We start from the raw sequence: 14,498 nt of genomic DNA on the forward strand, positions 1-14,498 counted from the left end.
GTTCGATCATTGTCTATATACAAAGAAGGCTAAGGATGGTAGTTGGCTGATCCTTATTTTGTATGTGGATGACATGTTGATTGCTGGCAAGCACTTGGAAGAAATTTCAGCTTTGAAGTCAAAGATGGCAAAATCGTTTGACATGAAAGACATGGGTGAGGCAAGTCATATACTTGGTATGCGCATTGAGAGAGACAGATCAAAGAAGTTGATTTGGTTATCTCAAACAGAGTATATTGACAAGGTTTTGCAATGTTTCAATATGGAGAAGGGAAAGGCATTGAGTGTTCCATTGCCACCATATGTGAAACTTAGCAAACAAGATTGTCCTGTGTCTGAGGAAGAACAGGCTGAAATGGATAAGATTCCATATGCGTCTGCAGTGGGTAGTTAAATGTATGCAATGATTGCTACTCGCCTAGACATTGCATTTGCAGTGGGAGTAATAAGTCGATACATGTCAAACCCAGGCAAGAAACATTGGGAGGCAGTGAAAGGAATATTGAGATACCTGAAAGCTACAAAGAGTATGCGTATATGCTATGGGAGTCAAGAGCTAAGTGTAAAGGGTTTTACAAACTCAGATTATGCATGTGACTTAGACAACCGAAGGTCTACATCAGGGTATGTCTTTACATTGGCTGGTGGAGCAGTATCATGGCGTTCTAGATTACAAGATTGTGTTACTCAGTCTACTACAGAGGCTGAATATGTTGCAGCATCAGAGGCATGCAAAGAATCAATTTGGCTTAATCGACTAGTAACAGATTTGGGAATCAAAGAAGAGATGCTTGTGTTATATTGTGATAGTCAAAGTGCTATACAATTGGCTCGCAATCCAGTTTATCACTCAAAGACAAAGCATGTGGATGTGAAGTATCATTTCATCAGGAAAATGCTCGAGGATAAGCAACTTCAGCTTGTCAAAGTTCACACCACAGAAAATCCTGCTGATCTACTTACAAAAGGACTTCCCTCAGAGAGCTTTGTGCATTTTCGCAAGCAGTTAGGTGTAGGGTAGTACATCACTTCTCTACATCTCTTGTATATTAGCTTGTATAGTAGCTTCTCTCACACTTAAAGTACCACATTGGACTTTAAGTGGGAGGTTGTTGGGGTATAAAGCCCAATGTGGTCGCCCAGGTAAGTGGGCGGGCCGCCAGGTATGTACACATATTCTTTTGTAAAAACCTAATAAGAACTCACTATGCTCTACACATTACAGTAGAGCGAGTTCACCATATCGTCGTGCTCTTCTTCTCGCACTCTCTCTCGCGTCGCACTTCCGCTCGTACTCCTTCATTGATTCCCTTAATTGCAAGGATATGGTGTTCCCTAACTCATTAGCATCTATGTACATGCTCTCTTCTCTGTAGGTGAAGTAGATTCTCCTTCTAAGGGAACTTAATGTTGGAAGCCATGCGGTTAAACCATGGTGCCCCAACGATAATATTCTCATGTTTGAGAGGGGAGATGAACAAATCCTTTTTGTCCTCATAGCTTTGGACATGAAGCCTCAATTTTCCAATTAAGGGAGTAACTAAGATGTCTTGTCTCTTGATACATCCATCGGCATCTCCCATCTCGTGGGCTTGTATGCCTAGCTTGGTGGTCAACTCCGTGGATATAAAGTTGTGAGTTGAACCAGGGTCAAAACAAAATAAATTCATCATGCTCTTGCATCTTTCCCCAAGCATAGGAAAGGAGAAATCCTTGGCAATGAGCATCCTCTTTTGGAGCTTCAAACATAGAGGCTCTAGGAGTCTCATTGCTGGATATTCTCTTGGGGCAAGGACGATAACCATGGCCTTGCTTCCCACACTTAAAAATTTTGTGGTCCTTACAAAAAGCTTCTAGCTCTTTAGGAGAGAGTTTATATTTACCTTTGTAAACTCCCTTCTCCTTGGACCGATTGTTGTTGTTGTTGGAATAGCCTTGGTAAGAATTTTGGGCATTGGTTTTCCTCTTGGCATCACTTTTGCCTTTATTTTCCATGGGCTTGACATTCCGTCTAGCCCCTTGTTGGAAATTGATGCACGAAGCAACCATGGTTTGGTGGATTACTTCAGTGATAGAACTAGGCCGTTGAGAGTTAACATACTCGGCCATCTCTTTGGATAATCCCGCACAGAATTATCACTTTTGCTCGGCAAAGTCTATCTTTTGAAGACAATAGCCTTGAGATATAAATCCCAAAACGTGTCCACATATTTGTGGATAGACTCATGAGAGAGAAACTTCTAACTCCGCCATTCGGTAAGCACTTTGTCCATTGGAGGTCTTTAATGAAGCTAACCCTAAGGTCTTTTAAGCTACATTATATGCACGTTGCACTTTAATAGACTACCTCCTTTTGGACCCCTATTGAGATGTAACCATATCTTCTCTTGGTCCCCTGCTGGATAAGTCTAGAAGCAATTATTACACATTCGTCTTTGATAGACCATCTCCTTTTGGACCCCTATTGAGATACAACCATCTCTCCTTTTGGTCCGGTGCTGAGATAGGTCTAGAAGCACATGTCTCTATTCTAACTCTTGTTCCCGTTTATTCTCCCACATTAAATGATCAATTTAATATGATAAAATCATTTGGGTTAGCTAGATATTAGATTTTATGACATTACCTCTCTCTTGAAATCATAGTCGTCCTCGACTATTAGGTATAGAAGATAAAGCCTAGTCATTAGTCCATGTTTCTTAGCGGGTAGAGGATCCCTTTTTAAACTACGACATCATTCCAAGATGGATGACTAATGCATTTGGTGCTTGGGAGACGTAGCTACCACAAGCATGTATGCTCTTTAGTCCATATCATATTTCCAAAGTAGAGTGACAAGTTCTACTTGGTGATTGTGAGACGTCGTCACAAGAAACATGATCCTAAGCATGCATACTATTTAAATTTATGCACAATAAAAAGAGAACTAGTCTTACGAGACAAAAACATTGTTCATTTAGAATGCATTTTCATATGCTTACTTTAAGGCATCATTGTAAGCATTGACAAGGTTCATATTATCCTTAAGCTAGGTTCTTTGCATCCATCTAGCATCTTTGAAAGAATAATTCTTAAACTTAATAAGATATCGTCAGATAATCTTACCGGTTTTTAATACTTTGTCTTCATGTCATAGGATGGACTCAGATTGAAGTACTTCTTCTTGATCTTCGATTTTTGGAGGGTTTGAAATTATTGCTTCTTTTGATGGCGCTCCTTTGTAAGGCTTACGTAGGCTCTCATGGAAAACATGGTGCATGAGCCAATGGTTGGGGCAACTTTAATTAATAAGCCATCTCATTGCTTGGCTTAAGAATTTAAAAAGGAACATAGTATCTTTTTGCTAGTTTAGCATAATCCTCTTGGTGGCCCATAGGATTCTTGCCCGTAGTATGCCTTAGACGAGCCTTGAGAAACTTTAGCAAGACCCAATCATTTTACTTAAAGGCTAAGGCTCTTTTGTGCTTATTAACAGCAGCCCTTTTTGCCTTTGCTTTGAGATGGATATAACCTCTTTAATCTTTATAAAAGATTCTTGTGAGTCTCGGCTATATTCATAGCGAAGATCTTCCCATGTACTTTAGGTAGTAAGGGACTTTTGGATCTTTTCTCTTTAACTTCAAAAGGTGCTTTCCCTATAGAAGTATGTACAATGTCATTGTACGCATACTCTATAAGAGGTAGATTTTTCTCTCATTGAGAACGTTGATCTACTTCCATGACATAGGCTTTTAGTAGATCAAGAATCTTTAGATTGGTTATTTCACTTTGGCCATCCGTTTGTGGATAATAGGCCGTGTCATAAAATCTAATATCTAACCAACCCAAATGATTTTCTCATATTAAATTGATCACTTAATGTGGGAGAATAAACGGGAACAAGTGTTAAGATATAGATATGTGTTTATAGATCTATCTCAACACGGGGCCAATAGTAAAGGGGCCCAAATGGGAGATGGTCTATCAAGAGCAAGGCTAACCAATGGAGCATAAGACCTTAGGTTTAGCTTCATTGAAGACCTCCAATAATGTGTGTAAAAGTCCTTTGACCTTAGGTAAGCTAGGGCTGAGCTTGAGGTGGGAACCCGGCCCAAACTCAAGGTGCTTGTCATGCTTGAGGTGCTTGTCCTACTTCAAGTGCTTAGTCATGCTCGATGACTAAGGGGCTTTCTCATCCAAAAACAAAAAGATCCCTACAAGGAGGGGGGCGAGCCTACAAGGGGGGGGGGGGATGAGAGAGAACACACACACACACAAGGGAAGCCCCAGCTTGAAGAGGCAGCAAGGACACTTGTCAAGTTCCTCCTCATGTTGCCCTCATGGTGTGCCTGAAACCTATTGGTTGGCCACCCAAGGGGTCCAATGATAATAAAGGATATTTAATTAATTGATTTTGCATTTATCAAGTCCTCTCTCTCAAAGGGGAAAGGGGGACACTTGTCCCAAGGCTATCCTTGTTGCTTGTAATGGCTCCTGCTTGTGATTGGCTAGGCCTGGAGGGGTCCAATGAGCTTCAAGCATGAGCTACAAGGGGGGTCGACCCAAGCAATCTAGGGGGGTGCTTAGGGGGTATACTCACCCACACACACTCACAAACACTCTCATTGTGTACTATGCAAAGTGCAAGAGCTCCCTCTCTTTCTCCAAGCAAGTAGAGGTTGAGAGCCTACACCAACACTCTTGGCTATGGAGTGCAAATCCATCCAAGAGCCATGCTTCAATGCTTGAGCTTGCATTCTATTTCTTCTTCATTACTATGCTATTATGTATGCTAGCACAAGAGTTATGATAAGTGAGGAACTAGCTCTTTCTCTTATAAAATGTTTCTTCTTCCTCTTCCCTACCCTCATTCCCTGCTAGCTCTCTCCACCTTCGAAGGTGTTTGAGGTCTTGGGACTCAGGCTTGGTATAGTTAAAGCTTTCTTCAAGTTTAGGTTATGCTATGATGGTGATGCATGAAGCTTTCCATCTTCATTGCTTCACCTAGGTCACAAGGAACACAAAGAATGTATTGTAACAATTCTCTCTTTATGGGAGAAATCATAATACAAATGCCTATTGGAGGGGGGACCGGCTCCACATAAATCCGGTCCTCAACTGTTGTCATGTTCTCTAAATTCTCTCTCTTGCAAAAGTATTATCTATGCCAAGTTAACTAATTGCTATGATTATGTTGCTATCTTCAATTATGTCAACCCGCTATGCTCACAAAATCATTTCTAGAAAGTACTCTCATTAAATTCCGCTACTCTCAAATTGAATAGGAAAATTCCATTACATTGGTATCAGAGCATTTGGTTTCTCTTTTCTTGCTTAAGAAGAGAGGTCCTTAAGTAGCCTATAAATGGTTGATGTTGTTAATTATAATAGACTAAGTGGAACTGGGATCTAATATCGGTTTTGTTAAGCCCACTATGTGGGGGATGGTGCACACCTCGGGAGAGTTGGACTTAATAATGGAGTCTTTTTAGACTTTCCTACGGCTTTACCATTATTGAGCCATAAGAAGTCCGAAAGGAGCTAGCCCTTGGCAACTCTGCTATGTTAGACCTACTCCTCTACTCTCTATAATTAACCACTTTGAGCCGTGGGTGTAGATACTTAAGAGCCGATTTTCAAAGGCTAAGAGGAGTGGCAACTAAGGTTTTGTATTGCCAAAGCATACACTAAGTATAAACATAAATTTTGTTAACATGGCTGACAATAATCAAGAGAGTAGAATGAACATTGATAGCTTTGATTTTTCACATGAAGGTGCTAATGATGATGCTCCCATGTTTGTGAATTATCTCGTCACTAGGTTGCAACAAGCTATGGGCACCCCTGCTTTGCAAGGCGAAGTTACTCAACAACTTCGTGCTTATGGGATTTCCCTTCCTTTCCCAGAGGAGAGAGAGCTTAGGAGGCCTCTTGAAGAGACCCCCAAAAGAAGACTCTCTCCCATTCGAGAGGAGGAATCCAAAGAGAAAGAAAGCAATGACAGGCTAAGTTCTTCTGAAGATGTGGCTCCACGAAGACGGCAGTCTAGACGATCGCCTACTCCTCCCAAGAGGAAAAGAGCAACCCATAGTCCTTCTCCTCATCACTCTGAAAGGCAAGAGAGGAAACAAAGGAAGAAAAGGGCTAGGAAGAGGTCACCCTCTTCTCCTTCTTCTACACCTTCCTCCTCTTCCGATGAAAGTTATGGCTATTCTCCTAGATAATACAAGAGTGGAGGACATCGCAAATCATTTCCTGCATGGCGAAGGTCACAAAAGCTAAAGAAGTTCAAGGAGGGAGGAAAGAGTATCTCTTTTCTCACCTATGATGGCACCTTTGGTGCTACCGACAAAGTGTTGGCCTTCATCCAGCAATTTGATGCGGCCTTTGGGGACGAGGGCTTCACAGAGTCCTCCAAGCTACGCCATGTAGCTATGCACTTCCAAAAATCAGCTCGTCAATGGTGGGCTAGCCTTCGTGGCAATGGAGAAGCCCCAAAGACATGGAAAACTCTACGAGTTTCCATCATGAAGCAATTTCTTCCAAGTGATACTAAAGATAAAGTTCTTACCGAATGGCGCGGCTTGAAGCTTCTCTCTCATGAGTCTATCAACAAGTATGTAGACAAGTTTTGGGATTTACATCTCAAAGCTAGTGTCTTTCAAAAGATAGACTTTTCCGAGCAAAGACAGCAATTCTGTGCGGGATTACCTGAAGAGATGGCCGAATACATCAACTCTCAACGGCCCGGTACTATTACCGAAGTAATCCACCACACCATGGTTGCTTCACGCATCAATTTCCATCAAGGGGCTAGACGTAATGTCAAGCCCATGGAAAACAAAGATAAAAATGATGCAAAGGGGAAATCCAATGCTCAAAATAATTCCCAAGGCACTTCCAACAACAACAATAACAACAACAACAATCGGTCCAAGGAGAAGGGAGTTTACAAACGTAAAAACAAACTCTCTCTTGAAGAGCTTGAAGCTTTTTGCAAGGACCATACGTGTTTCAAGTGTGGGGAGCAAGGACATGGCTATCGTTCTTGCCCCAAGAAGAATACTCGCAATGAGACTCCTAGGGCTTCCACCATCGAAGCTCCAAAAGAGGATGCTCATTGCAAAGGATCATCACTTTCCTATGCGTGGGGAAAGGTAAGAGAGCATGATGCCTTCATCTTGTTTGACCCAGGCTCTACTCTCAACTTCATATCAATAGAGTTGGCCACCAAGTTGGGCATTCAAGCTTTTGAGATGGGAGATATAGTAACAGCTGATGCAGCTTTCAAGGGACAACAAGCCTCCGTTACTCCCTTGATTGGGAAGTTGAGGCTTCATATCCAAAGCTATGTCGACAAAGAAGACTTCTTCATCTCTCCTCTCCAACATCAGGATGTTATCCTAGGGGCACCATGGTTTGATCGCATGGCTGCCAACATGAAGTTCCCTGAAAGGAGAATTTACTTCACCTACAGGGGAAAGAACATGTATATAGATGCTAGTGAGCGTGGTCGCACTATTCCACTTGTAAATCCTCTTTCTTTTGATAAATCAATGAAGCGCTCAGTTTCTGCATACATGATTTATGTCAAAGAGTCTCTAAAAGCTAATAATGTTTTATCAAATGAAAATGATAGGAATCAAGAAGAGTTAGACTTGTCTACTTTTCTAAAAGGATTCCAAGATGTGTTCATCGATGATATCCCTATGGACCTATCTCCAAAACGAGGGGATGATGACCATCGTATTAAGCTCCTTCCAGGAAGCTCACCGCCTAACAAACCTCCTCATCGAGTCTCACAAGCTCAACAAGAGGAGATTAAGAGGCAAGTACAGGAATTGGTAGACAAAGGGATGGTGAGGCCTAGTTCCTCTCCCTTTTGTTCTCCAGTCCTTTTAGTACAAAAGAAAGATGGTACATACCGTATGTGTGTGGACTATCGAGCACTAAACCATATCACTATCAAAAACAGATTTCCCGTGCCTTGGGTAGAAGATCTGTTTGATAAGCTACAAGGCTCTACCTACTTCAATAGGATTGACCTTAAGAGTGGCTATCATCAAATAAGGATAGTGGATGAAGATATCCTAAAGACCGCATTTCGCACAACATTTGGTCTTTATGAATATCTAGTCATGCCTTTTGGCTTGACTAATGCACCAGCTACTTTCAATCGTCTCATGGAAAAAAAATTTAGACCATATCGTAAATTCACTGGAGTGTTCTTTGATGATATCATCATCTACTCCAAGTCTTTGGAGGAACATAAGCAACATCTCCAAGTTATTTTTCAAGCCTTGAGGGAGAACAAACTTTTTCTCAACCAAAAGAAAAGTGAATTCTTCCTTCAAGAGATTCAATATCTAGGTCATATTATCTCTCACGATGGTATTCGTATGGATCCATCAAAGCTAGAGGTAATAAAATCATGGCCTAACCCAAGGAATCTACATGAGCTAAGAATATTTATTGGTATGTGTGCATACTATAGACGCTTCATAGCAAAATTCTCTCAAGTAGCAGGACCACTACACGACTTAACAAAGAAGAACGTTAAGTTTGTATGGACTGCTAAGGAGCAAAATGCTTTTGAAAAACTCAAAGAGAAGCTTACTTCCCAACCAGTCCTCATGCTTCCGGATCTCTCAAAGCCATTTAAGATCCAATGTGATGCTTGTGGTGATTGCCTTGGAGCGGTTTTGCTTCAAGAAGGGCATGCCATAGCATATGAGAGCCGAAGGCTCAATAGTGATGAACGAGTCTTGGGCATTTATGACAAAGAGCTTTTAGCTATTCTACATGCCCTAGACACATGGAAGCACTACCTATTGGGGACTCCATTTATCCTACGAACCGACCACCAAAGTCTCAAGTATTTCATGACGCAAACCAAGCTTTCCGACAAACAAATGAGGTGGGCAAATTTTCTTTCGCAATTTAATTTCCATATTGCTCACATAGCTGGTAAGCACAATCAAGTTGCCGATGCACTTTCACGACGACCAAAAGTTAATGCGGTGTCTATAGCTACTCACAATGATCTATCCTCTATGATAGATGAGTATACTATTGACCCTGACTTTAGAGACATAATGTTAGCCCTTGCTTTGGGGAAGAAAGAGGAACCATTCACCTTGCAGGATGGTTATCTTCTCCACGGAAATAGGCTATGTGTTACCCATTCCCTTCGTGAGAAGTTTATGTATGAATCCCATGCTCCTCCATATGCAGGGCATAGAGGTATTCAACCTACTCTCTGAGGAGTAGAGACGTATTTCTATTGGCCTACCATGAAAGTGGACATACAAGAGTATGTTTCAAAATGTGTAGTATACCAAAAGACCAAGTATGATAGAGGGAAGCAACCTGGATTACTCCAGCCATTGCCTATTCCAAATTCACCATGGGAGAGTATATCCATGGATTTCATCTTTGGATTACCCAAGTCTATCCATGGGAATACAAGAATATGAACAATAGTCGACAGGTTTAGCAAGCAAGCACATTTTATTCGTGTCAAAAAGACTATTAAGGCACATCAAATGGCAACTCTCTTCATATCTCAGATTTTCAAGCACCATGGATTACCCACATCCATCGTGTCAGATAGAGATCCTAGAATGACCAGTAATTTTTGGAAAGGTCTCTTTGAAAATCTAGGAACAAGATTGAATTTCTCTTCGGCCTATCACCCACAAACGGATGGCCAAAGTGAGATAGCCAATCTTACGATACTCGATCTACTCAAGACTTATGTTACCGAAGTAGATCAACGCTCACAATGGGAAAAGTATTTACCTCTAGTAGAGTATGCCTACAATAATACTGTCCATACTTCTACGGGGAAAGCACCTTTCGAGATCATAGAGGGAAGACCTAAAAGTCCCTTGCTACTCAAAGTACATGGGAAGATCTTCGCCGCCGATGAGTATAGCCGTGACCTACAAGAATCTTTTCAAAAGATTAGGGAGGCTATAGCCATCTCTCAACAAAGGCAAAAAGCTGCTGCTAATAAGCACAGAAGAGCCTTAATGTTCAAAGAAAATGATTGGGTCTTACTCAAGTTTCCTAAGGTTCGATTAAGGCAAACGACGGGCAAAAATCCTACGGGCCATCAAAAGTATTATGCTAAACTAGCAAAAAGATACTATGGTCCTTTCCAAATCTTGAAGCCCATCAATGAGACGGCTTATCAACTCAAGTTGCCCAACCATTGGCTTATACACAATGCTTTCATGTAAGCCTACTTAAGCCCTACAAAGGAGAGCCACCAACTGAACCAATTATTGAAGACCCTCCCGAAGTTGAAGACCAAGAAGAGGTGCTACAACCCGAAGCTATCCTTCGGCATGAAGACAAGGTACTACGACATGGTAAGATAATCCGACGGTATCTTATTAAGTTCAAAAATTATCCTTTTGAAGATGCTAGAGGGATGCAAGGAGTACAACTTAAGGATAGTATGAACCTTGTCAATGCTTACAATGCTACATTAGAGTAAGAAAATGTACAAATTTCTTTTAAATGGCTCATGTTTTTGTCTTATAAGACTAGTCCTCTTTTTAATTGTGCACAAATTTAACTAGTATGCATGCTTAGAATCATGTTTGTGATGACGACGTCTCTCAAACACCAAGTAGAATTTGTCACTCTACTTTGGGAGAATGAAATGGACTAAAGAGCAGACATGCTTGCGGAAGCTATGTCTACCAAGCACCAAATGGATTAGTCATCCATCTTGGAAAGATGTCGTAAGGTAAAAAAGGGATCCTCTACCCGCTACGTACGATTGACTAATGACTAAGGCTTTATCTCTTCTACCTCATAGTCGAGGACGACTATGATTTCAAGAGAGAGGTAATGTCATAAAATCTAATATCTAACCAACCCAAATGATTTTCTCATATTAAATTGATCACTTAATGTGGGAGAATAAACGGGAACAAGTGTTAAGATATAGATATGTGCTTATAGCTCTATCTCAACACGGGGCCAATAGTAAAGGGGCCCAAATGGGAGATGGTCTATCAAGAGCAAGGCTAACCAATGGAGCATAAGACCTTAGGGTTAGCTTCATTGAAGACCTCCAATAATGTGTGTAAAAGTCCTTTGACCTTAGGTAAGCTAGGGCTAAGCTTGAGGTGGGAACCTGGCCCAAACTCAAGGTGCTTGTCGTGCTTGAGGTGCTTGTCCTACTTCAAGTGCTTAGTCATGCTCGATGACTAAGGGGCTTTCTCATCCAAAAACAAAAAGATCCCTACAAGGAGGGGGGCGAGCCTACAAGGGGGGGGGGGGGGGGGGGGGGGGATGAGAGAGAACACACACACACACAAGGGAAGCCCCAGCTTGAAGAGGCAGCAAGGACACTTGTCAAGTTCCTCCTCATGTTGCCCTCATGGTGTGCCTGAAACCTATTGGTTGGCCACCCAAGGGGTCCAATGATAATAAAGGATATTTAATTAATTGATTTTGCATTTATCAAGTCCTCTCTCTCAAAGGGGAAAGGGGGACACTTGTCCCAAGGCTATCCTTGTTGCTTGTAAGGGCTCCTGCTTGTGATTGGCTAGGCCTGGAGGGGTCCAATGAGCTTCAAGCATGAGCTACAAGGGGGGTCGACCCAAGCAATCTAGGGGGGTGCTTAGGGGGTATACTCACCCACACACACTCACAAACACTCTCATTGTGTACTATGCAAAGTGCAAGAGCTCCCTCTCTTTCTCCAAGCAAGTAGAGGTTGAGAGCCTACACCAACACTCTTGGCTATGGAGTGCAAATCCATCCAAGAGCCATGCTTCAATGCTTGAGCTTGCATTCTATTTCTTCTTCATTACTATGCTATTATGTATGCTAGCACAAGAGTTATGATAAGTGAGGAACTAGCTCTTTCTCTTATAAAATGTTTCTTCTTCCTCTTCCCTACCCTCATTCCCTGCTAGCTCTCTCCACCTTCGAAGGTGTTTGAGGTCTTGGGACTCAGGCTTGGTATAGTTAAAGCTTTCTTCAAGTTTAGGTTATGCTATGATGGTGATGCATGAAGCTTTCCATCTTCATTGCTTCACCTAGGTCACAAGGAACACAAAGAATGTATTGTAACAATTCTCTCTTTATGGGAGAAATCATAATACAAATGCCTATTGGAGGGGGGACCGGCTCCACATAAATCCGGTCCTCAACTGTTGTCATGTTCTCTAAATTCTCTCTCTTGCAAAAGTATTATCTATGCCAAGTTAACTAATTGCTATGATTATGTTGCTATCTTCAATTATGTCAACCCGCTATGCTCACAAAATCATTTCTAGAAAGTACTCTCATTAAATTCCGCTACTCTCAAATTGAATAGGCAAATTCCATTACACGCCGAACGAGAAATGTAATCTACTTCCTAAATTCTCAAAGAGGCCATTCTAGAAATTACTGGTCATTCTAGGATCTTTGTCCGACACTATGGATGTTGGGAAGGCCATGATGCTTGGAAATTTGAGATCTGAAGAGGTTGCCATTTGATGTGCCTTAATAGTCTTTTTGACAGGCATAGAGTGTGTTTTCTTGTTAAGCCTGTCGATTGAAACAATCCAAGTTGCTTCCCTCAATCAAATTTCAACTTTTGGTATACCATAAATTTTGAAACATATTCTTGTATGTTCACTTTTCATGGTAGACCAACAGATATACATTTCTACTCCTTGAAGAGTAGATTATGGATTCCCTCTTTGCCCCGCATAAGGAGAAGTTTGGGATTCATATGACTTTCTTATTGTATGGGTGAGTAACACATAACCTATTGCCGTTTGGAAGATAACCATCCTTCAAGGTGAATGGTTCTTTTTTCTTCCCTAATGGAAAGGCTGTAATTACATTCTTAAAGTCTTGGTCAGTAGCATACGCATCTATCATAAAAAATAGATCATTGTGAGTTGCTATAGACACCACATTTACCCTTGGTCATTATGAAAGTGCATCGACCACTTGATTGTGCTTGCCAACAATGTCAGCAATATGAAATTTAAATTGCAAATAAGTCATGTAATGGGCTTGCTATTAGCGAGAATTTTTTTTATGAAGCATCTATAGTATGCACACATACCTATGAAGCTTCGTACATCCTGTAGATTCCTTGGATTAGTCCATCCTTTTATTATCTTTAACTTTGTTGGATCCATACGGGTGCCATCTTAGAGATAATGTGACCTAAATATTGAGTCTCTAGTAGGAAAAATTCACTTTTCTTTTGATTAATGAAAAGCTTATTTTCTCTCACAACTTGAAAGATTACCTGGAGGTGTCGCTTGTACTCCTCAAGAGTATTTTAATGGCCTGAAGATTTTCGTCCATCATGAGTTTGAATGCGTCTGGAGAATTTGTCATGCCAAAACTTGTAAATTATCAAATAGATCTTCTACCCGCGGCACGGGAAATCTATTTTTGATAGTCATCTTATTTAGTGCTCTATAGTTGACACACATGTGGTATGTGTCGTCTTTCTTTTTCACTAAAAGCAATGGTGAACAAAATGGAGAGGAGCTAGACCTCACCGTCCCTTTTCCACCAATTCATGCACTTGCCTCATGATCTCCTCTTGTTGAACTTGTGAAACTCGATAAGGAGGCTTGTTAGGCAGTGAGCTTCCTGGTAGGAGCTCTATTGCATGGTCATCATCCCTCATTTTAGAGGTAGCTCACTAGGGATGTCATCAATGAAAACATCTTGGGATCCATTAAGGAAATTAGACAAGTATAATTCCTCTTTATTCCCTTTATTGCAAGGATATGGTGTTCCCTAACTCATTAGCATCTATGTACATGCTCTCTTCTCTGTAGGTGAAGTAGATTCTCCTTCTAAGGGAACTTCATGTTGGAAGCCATGCGGTTAAACCATGGTGCCCCAACGATAATATTCTCATGTTTGAGAGGGGAGATGAACAAATCCTTTTTGTCCTCATAGCTTTGGACATGAAGCCTCAATTTTCCAATTAAGGGAGTAACTAAGATGTCTTGTCTCTTGATACATCCATCGGCATCTCCCATCTCGTGGGCTTGTATGCCTAGCTTGGTGGTCAACTCCGTGGATATAAAGTTGTGAGTTGAACCAGGGTCAAAACAAAATAAATTCATCATGCTCTTGCATCTTTCCCCAAGCATAGGAAAGGAGAAATCCTTGGCAATGAGCATCCTCTTTTGGAGCTTCAAACATAGAGGCTCTAGGAGTCTCATTGCTGGATATTCTCTTGGGGCAAGGACGATAACCATGGCCTTGCTCCCCACACTTAAAAATTTTGTGGTCCTTACAAAAAGCTTCTAGCTCTTTAGGAGAGAGTTTATATTTACCTTTGTAAACTCCCTTCTCCTTGGACCGATTGTTGTTGTTGTTGGAATAGCCTTGGTAAGAATTTTGGGCATTGGTTTTCCTCTTGGCATCACTTTTGCCTTTATTTTCCATGGGCTTGACATTCCGTCTAGCCCCTTGTTGGAAATTGATGCACGAAGCAACCATGGTTTGGTGGATTACTTCAGTGATAG

The sequence above is a fragment of the Adiantum capillus-veneris genome, chromosome 26 (assembly GCF_014529385.1).
Source record: "Adiantum capillus-veneris isolate H3 chromosome 26, ASM1452938v2, whole genome shotgun sequence".
NCBI classification, from domain to species: Eukaryota; Viridiplantae; Streptophyta; class Polypodiopsida; order Polypodiales; family Pteridaceae; genus Adiantum; species Adiantum capillus-veneris.